The sequence below is a fragment of the Poromitra crassiceps genome (assembly GCF_964638095.1).
Source record: "Poromitra crassiceps genome assembly, chromosome: 7".
Lineage (NCBI taxonomy): Eukaryota > Metazoa > Chordata > Actinopteri > Beryciformes > Melamphaidae > Poromitra > Poromitra crassiceps.
In genome coordinates this window covers 55,327,075-55,342,074 of record NC_139628.1, presented here as the reverse complement: position 1 = coordinate 55,342,074, position 15,000 = coordinate 55,327,075, and the positions used below count along the sequence as shown (strand labels likewise).

Here is a 15,000-nt window from a genome sequence, read left to right as displayed (position 1 = left end):
TTAAGAACACACCGCAATAGAGAGCCGCAGGGATGAGTCCGGAAATCATCGATGCTAACACTCCTGGTTCTTCACTGTTTTCGCCTATGGGAGTTTTGAATGGGTTTTTGGCGCGATGCTTCTAATAATCTCTCTGGGCAACGCTGGCTTAATCAAACGCGAACCAGTGTTTAGTAATATCATCTTCACACATGAAGACCACTTTTATGAGTTTTGAAGCTTTTATGTGCCGTTAAAAGGGCGGCTAGCTAGCAAACGGCTAAATGAGACTACACTGTTGAGTCGATGGGGATATATACGTCAATAACGTCACCACTTCAAAGGACGAACACGGAAATTCTCTTTCCCTCACCTGGTTCAGCCCGTTCAGCCCGGGGTAATCAGTGCACACATCCAACAACAGTCCAGGTTGAGCGCTGACGTGACGTGGAAGCCTATGCGACAGTGTGTAGTTCTGGATTAGCTTAGCTCGAGCTTTTTACTTCTAGGGCTCGCATTTACGCTACAAAACTCATGAAAGTGGTCCTCATCTGTGAAGATTATCCGACTGAACTCTGGTTCGCGTTTCATTAAGCCAGCGTTGCCCAGAGAGATTATTAGAAGTATCGCGGCAAAAACCCGTTCAAAAATTTCATAGACAGAAACAGTGAAGAACCAGGAAGTCCGGGACTTCCGCGTTCTGACTACAAAAATACGTCATCCCTGCAGCTCTTTATAGACGACAACTAGCACGTACGTTGTGTGCCTGCGTGAGACCTAGTACTGCACATATACAAACCGTTGTTATGATACATCGTTGTGAAAATGTGTATTGGAATGATCAGATACAGTAGGGATGACGTTGAAAAGTGAGAAGAAGGTTTTGTGCGTGCTGTGACGGTTTAGTAATATAGCTACTTCTAATCCAGAATATCTCTGATAAAAAGAGTCGCAGATGGCGCTGACGTTGTCAGCGTTTGCCTGGTCTTTTGCTTGTGGAGGAAAAACGGAAGAGGCGGAGCTAGAAAAATATGGAGAAAGCACGAAACGAAACGGGCGATATCATACAGCGACAGGCTCCAGGGGCTTTGCTGAAGGCCAGCTGACCGGCCAATCGGAGCGATCTCTCTCACTGACGATTTAACAGGCTGAGCGGGATGACTAGGGCAAACGGTGCGGGACACACCGCAAAAACTACTGTAGGGCCACAGTCGCTCACTGACGGCCCGACATTGACCGATGGCCGACTGTTGGCCCACGTGTCTGGAGCTTAACACACATAGGGACACAAAATGACACGATCTTATTTGTGATGAGGTCGTTGAGTGTCAGCGCAGCTTGAGCTTTGGACACGCAGCCATGTCCTGTACCTTGTCCTGTACCATGTCCTGTACCTTGTCCTGTACCATGTCCTGTACCATGTCCTGTACCATGTCCTGTACCTTGTCCTGTAGCATGTCCTGTAGCATGTCCTGTACCTTGATATCCGGGATGATGCGCAGGAAGCGGAAGACGATGAGCATGTTGACCAGGCGAACCATCTCCCACAGAGACAGACTGTGAGTTGTTGGGTCCCTGTTGTGGTGCGTGCACACACACACACACACACACACACACACACACACATGCACGTGCACACATGTACGTACGTACACACACGCAAACACACACGTAGGCAGGCACGCACACACACACACACGCACGCACGCGCACACACACACACACACACACACACACACACACATACACACATACACAGTGTCAAGTCAGGTGTGCAATCATAATATGTAAACATTTATGAAGGGAGTAAAATAGAAACCTACAATGGAAGTCTGTAGGTGGCCAATATGGTGATCTGCAGGGCCTAAATGGGGGAAATAAATGCAATGAGTGAAATTGAAATTGAATTTATTTGCATTAAAGGAATATGAAAAGTTTTTGGTAGAGTTAACAGAGACACATGGATGATTTTGGGCCAATCCCCCCAAAACTGTGTATTCCTTGAACAACTGAGTCAAGTTAACGCGACAGTTCCATAGGTATTCAGCAGGTGCAGCCACGTTACCGTGAGCAGGATGGTGAGGAGGCCGTCAAAGATGTTGTTCCTGTAGGACAGGTAGCCTCTCCAGCCTAAGGCAAAGATCTTCAGACACATCTCCGACAGGTAGTAGATGATGAAGCAACAGTTGATCACCTGGCAGCCAATGGGGGACAGTGGTCAGTTTAGGCCGGGCTCATTCACATTCACTTCAACTCATTTGTGAAGCAGATTGTCTTAACACATTGACTGCCAGCCTTTTTTCAATGCTGTCGGTAGGTTCTGCCAGGGGGGTTTTTGAGGATTCTAGGCTCATTTTACAACAGCCGAGGATTCTTTTCTGTTAATACTTCGTGAACACCAATCATCTAAAAATAACTAATAGAATGTGTGCTTTCTCTGTCTAAAAGAGTTAGTTTGTAGAGTTAGTAGTTATGTAAGCATTAGCAGTTGAATACAGCATGGTTTAAGCATGAGAAAAATTATTCAGAGATAAACGGCTTTTTGTGAAATTCGATAGAACAGTCACTTTAACCATTCATTTTTGGCATCAGTAAGACCTAAACAATAGTTTTGAACAGTAATTTCCTCCATAACAGCAGGAAACTCCCCTCTGCTCAACTCCTCCCTCCGTGGGCGTTCTTCTTGGCTGCAGCGCCGTGTCACAAGCACTTTCCTACCTGTGCAAATTCACTTTCTCATACTCTCGACCTCTCAAATAAATTTCTGAATAGAAATTAAATTACTCTAAATTAGAGCGAAAAAGAAACAAAAAAGAATGGGTTGAAAATCCCATTCTAAAAGCCTTTTATGGCTGTTTCCAATTTGGTGCTATTTTGCAAGGCAAAATGGCCTGCTGCACCACAAGCTTGTCACAGTCTCACTGCCCCGCTGCCGCTGTGCGGCTGTGCCTGGCCGCTCCCCGAGGAAGCCCGGCTGGACTCGCCCGCCTCCCGGAGCCCTGGCCGAGAGCTCCGATGAAGCCCCTGCGACTCTGGTCATATTTACGCTGCGTGCCTCAAAGTGTGCTCCATCCGCAATCCACCATGCAAGTTTGCAATCCCCCACAGCCAGGACCCAGGCGAAAGCGTTTTCGCCCCATCCATTTTCATGATAATGGCTTCCATGCTGCTGTCTTGGCTTGCTTGGCTCTCAATAGTCTGAGCACCGTCTCCACTCAGTGGGTCGGCGGAATGGATTGCACACGCCCGGCGGCTCTAACACTATAATAGGAGATGCAAAAGGGCCAGATCAACAATCCACCGTCAAAAAAAATAAATCGATTTTTTTTTACGTGTAAACACGTCGTTGGCAGTCAACAGCTGGATATTGAAAACGTGTTAACACGTCGTTGGCAGTGAATGTGTTAAGAATGAGCAAAAACAAACGGAGAATATATTTTCCGAAAACAGGTTCTTCTCTCCAATCTGTAAAGCTGTTGAGATTACAGACGCACTAATTAATCACTGTTTGAATTTAAGCTATATAGATCTGACAACACAGGTGTGTCTGTGTTGTCAGATCTATATGCCACCGCATTGCCGACTATAGTGAAATAGTAGTGACTGAAGACCATCTGGAGCTTCTGCAGGACTGGAGAGTTGTACTGGGGCAAGGGAGGGTGCTGTGGACACACGCACACACACACACACACACGCGCGCACACACACACGCGCACGCACACACACACACACACACACACACACACACACAGTGACAGAGTTGTGATTATTGTGATTAAGCTGAAATCGGCACAGAGGATTGGATTGCAGCACAGAAGCACACGCGGCGTTAATCAGTTAGTGGCCGTTCACACTATACGCCGAAGCAACGCCGAAGCCACGCCGAAGCCACACGCTGAAGCCACGCCGAAGCCACACGCTGAAGCCACGCAGTTTCATTCCGGCGTCCTTGTTAACAGGTGAGAGCGTTCACACCGGCCGCGCGCCACGCCGAAGCAACGCCAAAGCCACACGCTGAAGCCACGCAGTTTCATTCCGGCGTCCTTGTTAACAGGTGAGAGCGTTCACACCGGCCGCACGCCATGGCGAAGCAACGCCGAAGCCGCGCTGGAGCGATCGTTCAGGATTCAGTCCAGCTTGAAGCTGCCAGACATGAAGTCAATGGGAGTTGTTGTGGGCGGGTTCAAGGCGCGCCGAGGAGGCACTGTGTGAGAGGAAAAGAGAAGGCTTCTTGTGTGAACGGTTAGGTGTCAGTTCAGCCTGTGCCTGCTTCATTTGGTATAGGTTGAGGCCACGTCTCGTCATAGACGCTGGGTTAGCTGGCTCAGCCTGGCTGGGGGCGTGGTCAGGGTGGGGTAAAAACCCCCGTTCTATCCATTCAGCAAAGTTAGAATTTAGCTGATAGCCCAGCCCAGGCAGACACGATCGGGGATTTAACCACCGCAGTAAACGCACATCTGAGCAGGCGTCTTGTGTTCTGCTCTAGAACCCCCAAACATGTAGTTTAAAGCTGCAGCACCGTCTTTTGGTGAGTCAGCCCATGAGATATATGGGCGGTTTTAGCCCACTCGCGCGCCAGCCGTTTAACATTTTGTGGGCGTTCCCACACATGCGGACTGTCTCTATGTATTTGACTGCTTTCGCTTTTTGGACCTCCTCTCCCCCTGCGTTTTAACAGATCTTCACGGTGTTTTCTGATCACACATGGAAATGCATTGAAGATCTGATCACCCAAACCAGCTCCAGACGTGGTCAGAGACACACATTTGGCTCCTGTGTAAATGCAATGGATCTTCAATAACGTGGTGGATGAGGACTGAGGAAGAAAGCGTTTACTGTCCGTTTTAAAATGTGCAGGCTAAGTATTGTGAGAGGAAGCTTCTTTCCTCTTGGCGAGGGAAAGAGAAATCAGAAATCAGTGAGAGACATTTTATTGAATGTAAACCAGCTAAGTAGATGAGAGAGGAGAAGAAAAGTAAAACTATATTAAGGAGGTATCACTATACCTCATGTGTGTTCACTAAACCTCATGTGTGTTCACTATATCTCATGTGTGTTCACTATATCACTATACCTCATGTGTGTTCACTATCACTATACCTCATGTGTGTTCACTATACCTCATGTGTGTTCACTATACCTCATGTGTGTTCACTATACCTCATGTGTGTTCACTATACCTCATGTGTGTTCACTATACCTCATGTGTGTTCACTATACCTCATGTGTGTTCACTATACCTCATGTGTGTTCACTATACCTCATGTGTGTTCACTATATCTCATGTGTGTTCACTATATCTCATGTGTTCACTATATCACTATACCTCATGTGTGTTCACTATATCACTATACCTCATGTGTGTTCACTATACCTCATGTGTGTTCACTATACCTCATGTGTGTTAACTATACCTCATGTGTGTTCACTATACCTCATGTGTGTTCACTATACCTCATGTGTGTTCACTATACCTCATGTGTGTTCACTATCACTATACCTCATGTGTGTTCACTATACCTCATGTGTGTTCACTATACCTCATGTGTGTTCACTATACCTCATGTGTGTTCACTATACCTCATGTGTGTTCACTATACCTCATGTGTGTTCACTATACCTCATGTGTGTTCACTATATCTCATGTGTTCACTATATCACTATACCTCATGTGTGTGTTCACTATCACTATACCTCATGTGTGTTCACTATACCTCATGTGTGTTCACTATACCTCATGTGTGTTAACTATACCTCATGTGTGTTCACTATACCTCATGTGTGTTCACTATACCTCATGTGTGTTCACTATACCTCATGTGTGTTCACTATCACTATACCTCATGTGTGTTCACTATACCTCATGTGTGTTCACTATACCTCATGTGTGTTCACTATACCTCATGTGTGTTCACTATATCACTATACCTCATGTGTGTTCACTATCACTATACCTCATGTGTTCACTATATCACTATACCTCATGTGTGTTCACTATATCACTATACCTCATGTGTGTTCACTATATCACTATACCTCATGTGTGTTGATGGTGGTGTAATTGCTCCCTCAAATAGCCAGATCCCAATCACAGCATACACATAGTACACCACCTACAGAGAGAGGAGGGATCTGCTGTTAGGAAAGTACAGTAGCAGGTTCACTCCAAAATGCTACACTTTGATTTAAAAAAATAATAATTTTGTTTTTCTCCTTGAATGCATCACCCATATCAATGAATATTACAAATACGTGTCTGTGATGGAAGTCATTGTCAGGAATATTCCTTTTTATCATCACTATATTATTTTTTTATTATTAATATATTTATATTAAGGCACTTTTGCAAGTGTGGACACATTTCTGTATGTTTGCTCCTCTAAATCTAAATCAAAGCTCTTAATATTGCGAATACTTTGAATAAAATGCAATATTTTACAGTAAAGAGCAGCTATGTGTTCAAATAGTAGATGTCTCACTTTGGAATGAAACTCTTGAATGAATGAATTAATAAATGAATGTATGTTTCTAATTCTAAATAAAACATGACCAAACATGGCACACCAACTGTATGGCCGTATGCTGATGTGGACAGTGTGTGTGATGACGTCACTCACCACCAGCACTCCGGCAAAGGCGCGGAGGTTTTTCACCAGGTCCAGCAGCGTACTGGCGACTAGACATGAGCTGGAGAAACAAAATGAGGTATGCATCAGGGCCCAGACACACCAGACTGCCATCTAAGAACTAGCATGCGTCGCCTGTGTCGGGGGCTGAAAAGTTGCATTAAGAACACACCGCAATAGAGAGCCGCAGGGATGAGTCCGGAAATCATCGATGCTAACACTCCTGGTTCTTCACTGTTTTCGCCTATGGGAGTTTTGAATGGGTTTTTGGCGCGATGCTTCTAATAATCTCTCTGGGCAACGCTGGCTTAATCAAACGCGAACCAGTGTTTAGTAATATCATCTTCACACATGAAGACCACTTTTATGAGTTTTGAAGCTTTTATGTGCCGTTAAAAGGGCGGCTAGCTAGCAAACGGCTAAATGAGACTACACTGTTGAGTCGATGGGGATATATACGTCAATAACGTCACCACTTCAAAGGACGAACACGGAAATTCTCTTTCCCTCACCTGGTTCAGCCCGTTCAGCCCGGGGTAATCAGTGCACACATCCAACAACAGTCCAGGTTGAGCGCTGACGTGACGTGGAAGCCTATGCGACAGTGTGTAGTTCTGGATTAGCTTAGCTCGAGCTTTTTACTTCTAGGGCTCGCATTTACGCTACAAAACTCATGAAAGTGGTCCTCATCTGTGAAGATTATCCGACTGAACTCTGGTTCGCGTTTCATTAAGCCAGCGTTGCCCAGAGAGATTATTAGAAGTATCGCGGCAAAAACCCGTTCAAAAATTTCATAGACAGAAACAGTGAAGAACCAGGAAGTCCGGGACTTCCGCGTTCTGACTACAAAAATACGTCATCCCTGCAGCTCTTTATAGACGACAACTAGCACGTACGTTGTGTGCCTGCGTGAGACCTAGTACTGCACATATACAAACCGTTGTTATGATACATCGTTGTGAAAATGTGTATTGGAATGATCAGATACAGTAGGGATGACGTTGAAAAGTGAGAAGAAGGTTTTGTGCGTGCTGTGACGGTTTAGTAATATAGCTACTTCTAATCCAGAATATCTCTGATAAAAAGAGTCGCAGATGGCGCTGACGTTGTCAGCGTTTGCCTGGTCTTTTGCTTGTGGAGGAAAAACGGAAGAGGCGGAGCTAGAAAAATATGGAGAAAGCACGAAACGAAACGGGCGATATCATACAGCGACAGGCTCCAGGGGCTTTGCTGAAGGCCAGCTGACCGGCCAATCGGAGCGATCTCTCTCACTGACGATTTAACAGGCTGAGCGGGATGACTAGGGCAAACGGTGCGGGACACACCGCAAAAACTACTGTAGGGCCACAGTCGCTCACTGACGGCCCGACATTGACCGATGGCCGACTGTTGGCCCACGTGTCTGGAGCTTAACACACATAGGGACACAAAATGACACGATCTTATTTGTGATGAGGTCGTTGAGTGTCAGCGCAGCTTGAGCTTTGGACACGCAGCCATGTCCTGTACCTTGTCCTGTACCATGTCCTGTACCTTGTCCTGTACCATGTCCTGTACCATGTCCTGTACCATGTCCTGTACCTTGTCCTGTAGCATGTCCTGTAGCATGTCCTGTACCTTGATATCCGGGATGATGCGCAGGAAGCGGAAGACGATGAGCATGTTGACCAGGCGAACCATCTCCCACAGAGACAGACTGTGAGTTGTTGGGTCCCTGTTGTGGTGCGTGCACACACACACACACACACACACACACACACACACATGCACGTGCACACATGTACGTACGTACACACACGCAAACACACACGTAGGCAGGCACGCACACACACACACACGCACGCACGCGCACACACACACACACACACACACACACACACACATACACACATACACAGTGTCAAGTCAGGTGTGCAATCATAATATGTAAACATTTATGAAGGGAGTAAAATAGAAACCTACAATGGAAGTCTGTAGGTGGCCAATATGGTGATCTGCAGGGCCTAAATGGGGGAAATAAATGCAATGAGTGAAATTGAAATTGAATTTATTTGCATTAAAGGAATATGAAAAGTTTTTGGTAGAGTTAACAGAGACACATGGATGATTTTGGGCCAATCCCCCCAAAACTGTGTATTCCTTGAACAACTGAGTCAAGTTAACGCGACAGTTCCATAGGTATTCAGCAGGTGCAGCCACGTTACCGTGAGCAGGATGGTGAGGAGGCCGTCAAAGATGTTGTTCCTGTAGGACAGGTAGCCTCTCCAGCCTAAGGCAAAGATCTTCAGACACATCTCCGACAGGTAGTAGATGATGAAGCAACAGTTGATCACCTGGCAGCCAATGGGGGACAGTGGTCAGTTTAGGCCGGGCTCATTCACATTCACTTCAACTCATTTGTGAAGCAGATTGTCTTAACACATTGACTGCCAGCCTTTTTTCAATGCTGTCGGTAGGTTCTGCCAGGGGGGTTTTTGAGGATTCTAGGCTCATTTTACAACAGCCGAGGATTCTTTTCTGTTAATACTTCGTGAACACCAATCATCTAAAAATAACTAATAGAATGTGTGCTTTCTCTGTCTAAAAGAGTTAGTTTGTAGAGTTAGTAGTTATGTAAGCATTAGCAGTTGAATACAGCATGGTTTAAGCATGAGAAAAATTATTCAGAGATAAACGGCTTTTTGTGAAATTCGATAGAACAGTCACTTTAACCATTCATTTTTGGCATCAGTAAGACCTAAACAATAGTTTTGAACAGTAATTTCCTCCATAACAGCAGGAAACTCCCCTCTGCTCAACTCCTCCCTCCGTGGGCGTTCTTCTTGGCTGCAGCGCCGTGTCACAAGCACTTTCCTACCTGTGCAAATTCACTTTCTCATACTCTCGACCTCTCAAATAAATTTCTGAATAGAAATTAAATTACTCTAAATTAGAGCGAAAAAGAAACAAAAAAGAATGGGTTGAAAATCCCATTCTAAAAGCCTTTTATGGCTGTTTCCAATTTGGTGCTATTTTGCAAGGCAAAATGGCCTGCTGCACCACAAGCTTGTCACAGTCTCACTGCCCCGCTGCCGCTGTGCGGCTGTGCCTGGCCGCTCCCCGAGGAAGCCCGGCTGGACTCGCCCGCCTCCCGGAGCCCTGGCCGAGAGCTCCGATGAAGCCCCTGCGACTCTGGTCATATTTACGCTGCGTGCCTCAAAGTGTGCTCCATCCGCAATCCACCATGCAAGTTTGCAATCCCCCACAGCCAGGACCCAGGCGAAAGCGTTTTCGCCCCATCCATTTTCATGATAATGGCTTCCATGCTGCTGTCTTGGCTTGCTTGGCTCTCAATAGTCTGAGCACCGTCTCCACTCAGTGGGTCGGCGGAATGGATTGCACACGCCCGGCGGCTCTAACACTATAATAGGAGATGCAAAAGGGCCAGATCAACAATCCACCGTCAAAAAAAATAAATCGATTTTTTTTTACGTGTAAACACGTCGTTGGCAGTCAACAGCTGGATATTGAAAACGTGTTAACACGTCGTTGGCAGTGAATGTGTTAAGAATGAGCAAAAACAAACGGAGAATATATTTTCCGAAAACAGGTTCTTCTCTCCAATCTGTAAAGCTGTTGAGATTACAGACGCACTAATTAATCACTGTTTGAATTTAAGCTATATAGATCTGACAACACAGGTGTGTCTGTGTTGTCAGATCTATATGCCACCGCATTGCCGACTATAGTGAAATAGTAGTGACTGAAGACCATCTGGAGCTTCTGCAGGACTGGAGAGTTGTACTGGGGCAAGGGAGGGTGCTGTGGACACACGCACACACACACACACACACGCGCGCACACACACACGCGCACGCACACACACACACACACACACACACACACACACAGTGACAGAGTTGTGATTATTGTGATTAAGCTGAAATCGGCACAGAGGATTGGATTGCAGCACAGAAGCACACGCGGCGTTAATCAGTTAGTGGCCGTTCACACTATACGCCGAAGCAACGCCGAAGCCACGCCGAAGCCACACGCTGAAGCCACGCCGAAGCCACACGCTGAAGCCACGCAGTTTCATTCCGGCGTCCTTGTTAACAGGTGAGAGCGTTCACACCGGCCGCGCGCCACGCCGAAGCAACGCCAAAGCCACACGCTGAAGCCACGCAGTTTCATTCCGGCGTCCTTGTTAACAGGTGAGAGCGTTCACACCGGCCGCACGCCATGGCGAAGCAACGCCGAAGCCGCGCTGGAGCGATCGTTCAGGATTCAGTCCAGCTTGAAGCTGCCAGACATGAAGTCAATGGGAGTTGTTGTGGGCGGGTTCAAGGCGCGCCGAGGAGGCACTGTGTGAGAGGAAAAGAGAAGGCTTCTTGTGTGAACGGTTAGGTGTCAGTTCAGCCTGTGCCTGCTTCACGCTTCAGCTCTACTTACGTTCGGCGTCCTGTGTATACAAGGGTGGGCCGTGTAACAAGGGCTTAGACCGGCACCCTGAGTCAAGGCAGCAGAGCATGTGAGCTGAGTGTTCATCATTAACCAACTTCAAAACGTCCACATGACAAAAAAAACACAAAGAACACAACAGCTGCTAACCTCCATGTTGTAGTCGTTTCTCTCGGCAATGGACTTGTCAGCGTTCAACACCAGGATGGTCTGAAACACACGCAAAGGAAACATTATAGGGTATGTTAGTCAGCTTGGTCTGTGTGTGTGTGTGTGTGTGTGTGTGTGTGTGTGTGTGTGTAACTTACGCCTATGCAGATGACGTTGGCCAGTGCCACCGCATTGCCGACTATAGTGAAATAGTAGTGACTGAAGACCATCTGGAGCTTCTGCAGGACTGGAGAGTTGTACTGGGGCAAGGGAGGGTGCTGTGGACACACGCACACACACACACACACACGCGCGCACACACACACGCGCACGCACACACACACACACACACACACACACACACACACACACACACACACACACACACACACACAGAGATTCAGTGGCATATATTACAGATCTCGAATTAGAGTAAATCTTGAGGTTTTTTTATTTATTGAGGGCAAAACAGACGCGTTTCAGCCTTAAGCCATCATCAGTGTACATCAGAACATGTATGTACACTTATGTACGCTGATGATGGCTTAAGGCTGAAACGCGTCTGTTTTGCCCTTAATAAATAAAAAAACCTCAAGATTGACTCTAATTCGAGTGCTGTTGCCTACCTCTGTTTCTGTGATCTCCCTGCAACCTGCACCGATTGAGCTGCCTAAGACCTGGAGCTGTGCGAGCTATTCCCTTGCTGTATATTACAGATCGCAAAGTGAAATGAAATGTTAAATTGTACCTCTTTCATGCGATCTTTATCCAGCTCGTCAAACAGCTTCCTGAAGTCGTCTCGGTCCATGTAGCCCACGGTGGAGTACGGCTGCACCACGGAGGTGTGGGGAGGCACAAGAAAAACATAATTGACTGATTAAATGAACAAACCTAGGTGATACGTCATATCTGCAGCAGGTCGTTAAAAGATTTTAATACATCTTAAAATAATTAAATTATTATTGAAATTGAAGGTCTTAAGAAGAAAAGTAAAAAAAAACATATGAATGCCTTAAAAACGTATTACCATGTAAGTACAGGTTTCCTTGTGTGGCCTGTGCTGTACAATACTGTACTGTATGTATCTTATCTTCTTTACGAAACATAATTTGATGTCATGTCCCATAACAATCCATTTCCTGCTATGCTTTTTCTTATCCTGAACATTTATAAATTAGTTTCACAGCTTTCATTTCAAGCAGGCCCCCCCCCCATTAGTTTCCTTATGTGGGTTTTATATTTGGTCGTGAATTCCACGTAGTCTAAAAAGGTCTTTAAAAGTCAATTCAATTAGTCTCTCTCACACCTGTACCTGCAGGGGTGTTCTTCTCTCTCAGACCTGCACCTCATTCAGTGAAATACCCCTTTCAGACCGAGGTCCAACAAGGCTTATTCCCAGGTTGATTTTGTGTTTGAAAGGACAAGGGTTGATTTCAGTGTGAACGCCACCGCCCAGGTTGCTAAGAACCGGGGCGGGACAAAAGGCTAGCAGCAAGGTTAGCGTTAGCTGCAAACCGTTGCAAGAGCCTTGAGACACACACACACACCTTTCACCGCACAGTGAAGCGCTGCATTTAGGACGCGTTGTGACAGCGAAACAATATGGCGGGCTGTCCGTTTCCAGCCTGACTTACCGTAATTGGATTGAATTGATTGGATAAACCCCGTGTTGACTGACTTGGTGTGAACTGACAAAAGAAGGGTTGAATGTGGGTAAAAGCACCCCTGGTCATTGGTGTGAAAGTAGCAGTGTTGGGCAAGTTACTTTCAAAATGTAATATACTACATATTACTAGTTACTTGCATTTGAAAGTAATAAGTTACTTTACAATATTACTTTCTGTGTAGAGTAACTCGTTACTTATTACACTACTTTTGCATTACTTTCATCAAAACAACAGCAGCAGCAGAATGACATCGCCGCCCCTGAACACCCCGAAAAATAATTTCAACCACCTTGAAGTCAGTGTAAACAATCCAAAATTCTAAATGTTATTCTTTTCCTTTGTTATTGTCATCTATAGTGGTTATTTGCATAAAAACACATAGTTTGATTAGGAAATGATTGTTTCTTTTTTAAATATGTGCTTTAATTTAATAAAATGTAACTCAATTTGTAACTTGAGTTACTTGACAAAGTAACTGGTATAATATTACCGAAATCCTATAAGTAATAAGTTACTGAGTTACTGCTAAAAGTAATATATTACATGTAATATGTTACTTTTGTAATGAGTTACCCCCAACACTGGAAAGTGGTATAAGTCGCAGTGTGTATGCAGCCCTGCCCACTCCCCCTGCTGGACAGTGTGATATAGCTGTAACCTTGATGATGGCCGCTCTGTAGTAGCTCTTCATGTGGACCCTGGACATCACCTCCAGCACCGCATCCACACGCACACGCTCTCTGATCAGGAAAAAACACACACACACACACACACACACACACACACACACACACACACACACACACGTTTGGTTCATATCAGCTGGTAGTAACAATCACCTACACCACTCGTGTTTGGTTCATATTCTGACCTTCAGCATGTCAGCTGCGTAACAGGGAGCAGCTTGCCACCAAATTGTGTTACCATTTGTTGCTATATATGGTTTTATCTTGTGACTATACGAGTGCTCCTGACTGAACTCCATTTCTATGTTACTGTTTATTCCATCAGACTGTAATGACATTATGTTAATTACTTTCGCTACAGCATTCATTAGAGCTGCACTAAGCAGAAGTAACTGTTTAAAATTCATACTCTCCAGTTTCTGGACCAGTGTGAGAAAGTCTCTTTCCAAAATCTCCTGGTTGCAACTGACAATGCCACATACCGCTAATGTAAGAACTTGTGAAAATGTGATAAAATAGCCTTCTAATTAGTCAAATCTGCGTGCGTGTGTCTTACATAGCAGCACGGCCTGTCCCCTGGCAGCTGAGGACCTGGAAAGCAGCTCTGATTCCCAGCCGCCTCCTGATGATGGACGTCTGGACTGACATCTGCATCAACACGCAGGGACAGACGGGTTAGATCAGCTGTTTTATGTCCAAAATCAAAAAGACATATTGTCCCTCTTACCTGTATATTACCTGTAGTGCTATTTATCCATCTAGAATAGATCTTACCTGTAGTGCTATTTATTCATCTAGAATAGATGGTTTTGGTGTGAGTTGGCGAGTTTTGGAGATATCGGCCATAGAGATGTCTGCCTTCTCTCCAATACAATGGAACTGGGTGGCACTCGGCTTGTGGTGCTCAAAGCGCCCCCAAAAATTACTTTTGAAAAACGTAACAATAATGCCTCTCCAGAAATCATTCCCCGGTTACTCAAGATAAGCCACAGACCTTTTTGTGAGCACTTTCATCAGGGAAATATTTTCTTTAGTCCGATATTTCCAAAACTCACCCCAATTGATCTCGATGGATAAATAGCACTACAGTTAACACTTTGAGTGCCACGGCCCTTGGGCAAAAGGTTGCTTGCTGTGCCACATAGGCCGCAATGCATTTTAAAACAGTCATATAATTTTTTTAATAATTACTATGTAAACACTGAACACGCACAAATAACGATGAGACTCTCTTCTATCACCTGCAAAAAAAAGTTTATTGATCCCATTTTCCGTTCTTTAGTTATGAGCCGGAGAAGATAGCTTGATTGAAGCAAAAACATCCCTTTTTTTCTACGAGCTGAGATAATGAGCCTTTTGTGAAATTAAACATTTCAAGCACATCACTGACTCTGAAGCTAATTTTCTGATGTCTGGGTCTGTCTGGGTGAAGTGTATGCTGCTCTGCTGCTC

General features: G+C 45.4%; 1 long non-coding RNA gene and 1 pseudogene across 2 annotated transcripts in view; both read right to left on the bottom strand.

Moving 5' to 3' along the window:
- LOC310779720 (two pore channel protein 2-like) overlaps window positions 1–15,000 on the bottom strand; it is a 38,856-nt pseudogene that overhangs the window by 5,086 nt on the left and 18,770 nt on the right. Inside the window, exons 14-23 of the transcript in view lie at window positions 14,105–14,196; window positions 13,521–13,602; window positions 11,944–12,024; window positions 11,354–11,473; window positions 11,196–11,255; window positions 8,810–8,938; window positions 8,568–8,608; window positions 8,223–8,319; window positions 6,597–6,666; window positions 6,016–6,092 (exon numbers count right to left, since the gene is read on the bottom strand). The product of the transcript in view is annotated as a two pore channel protein 2-like (transcript). The remainder of the gene's footprint in view (window positions 1–6,015; window positions 6,093–6,596; window positions 6,667–8,222; window positions 8,320–8,567; window positions 8,609–8,809; window positions 8,939–11,195; window positions 11,256–11,353; window positions 11,474–11,943; window positions 12,025–13,520; window positions 13,603–14,104; window positions 14,197–15,000) is intronic.
- LOC310780038 lies at window positions 1,458–2,170 on the bottom strand. Its single transcript, XR_014552897.1, has 3 exons — window positions 2,045–2,170; window positions 1,803–1,843; window positions 1,458–1,554 (listed from the first exon to the last, which is right to left on the bottom strand). It is a non-coding gene; the product is annotated as an uncharacterized lncRNA (long non-coding RNA).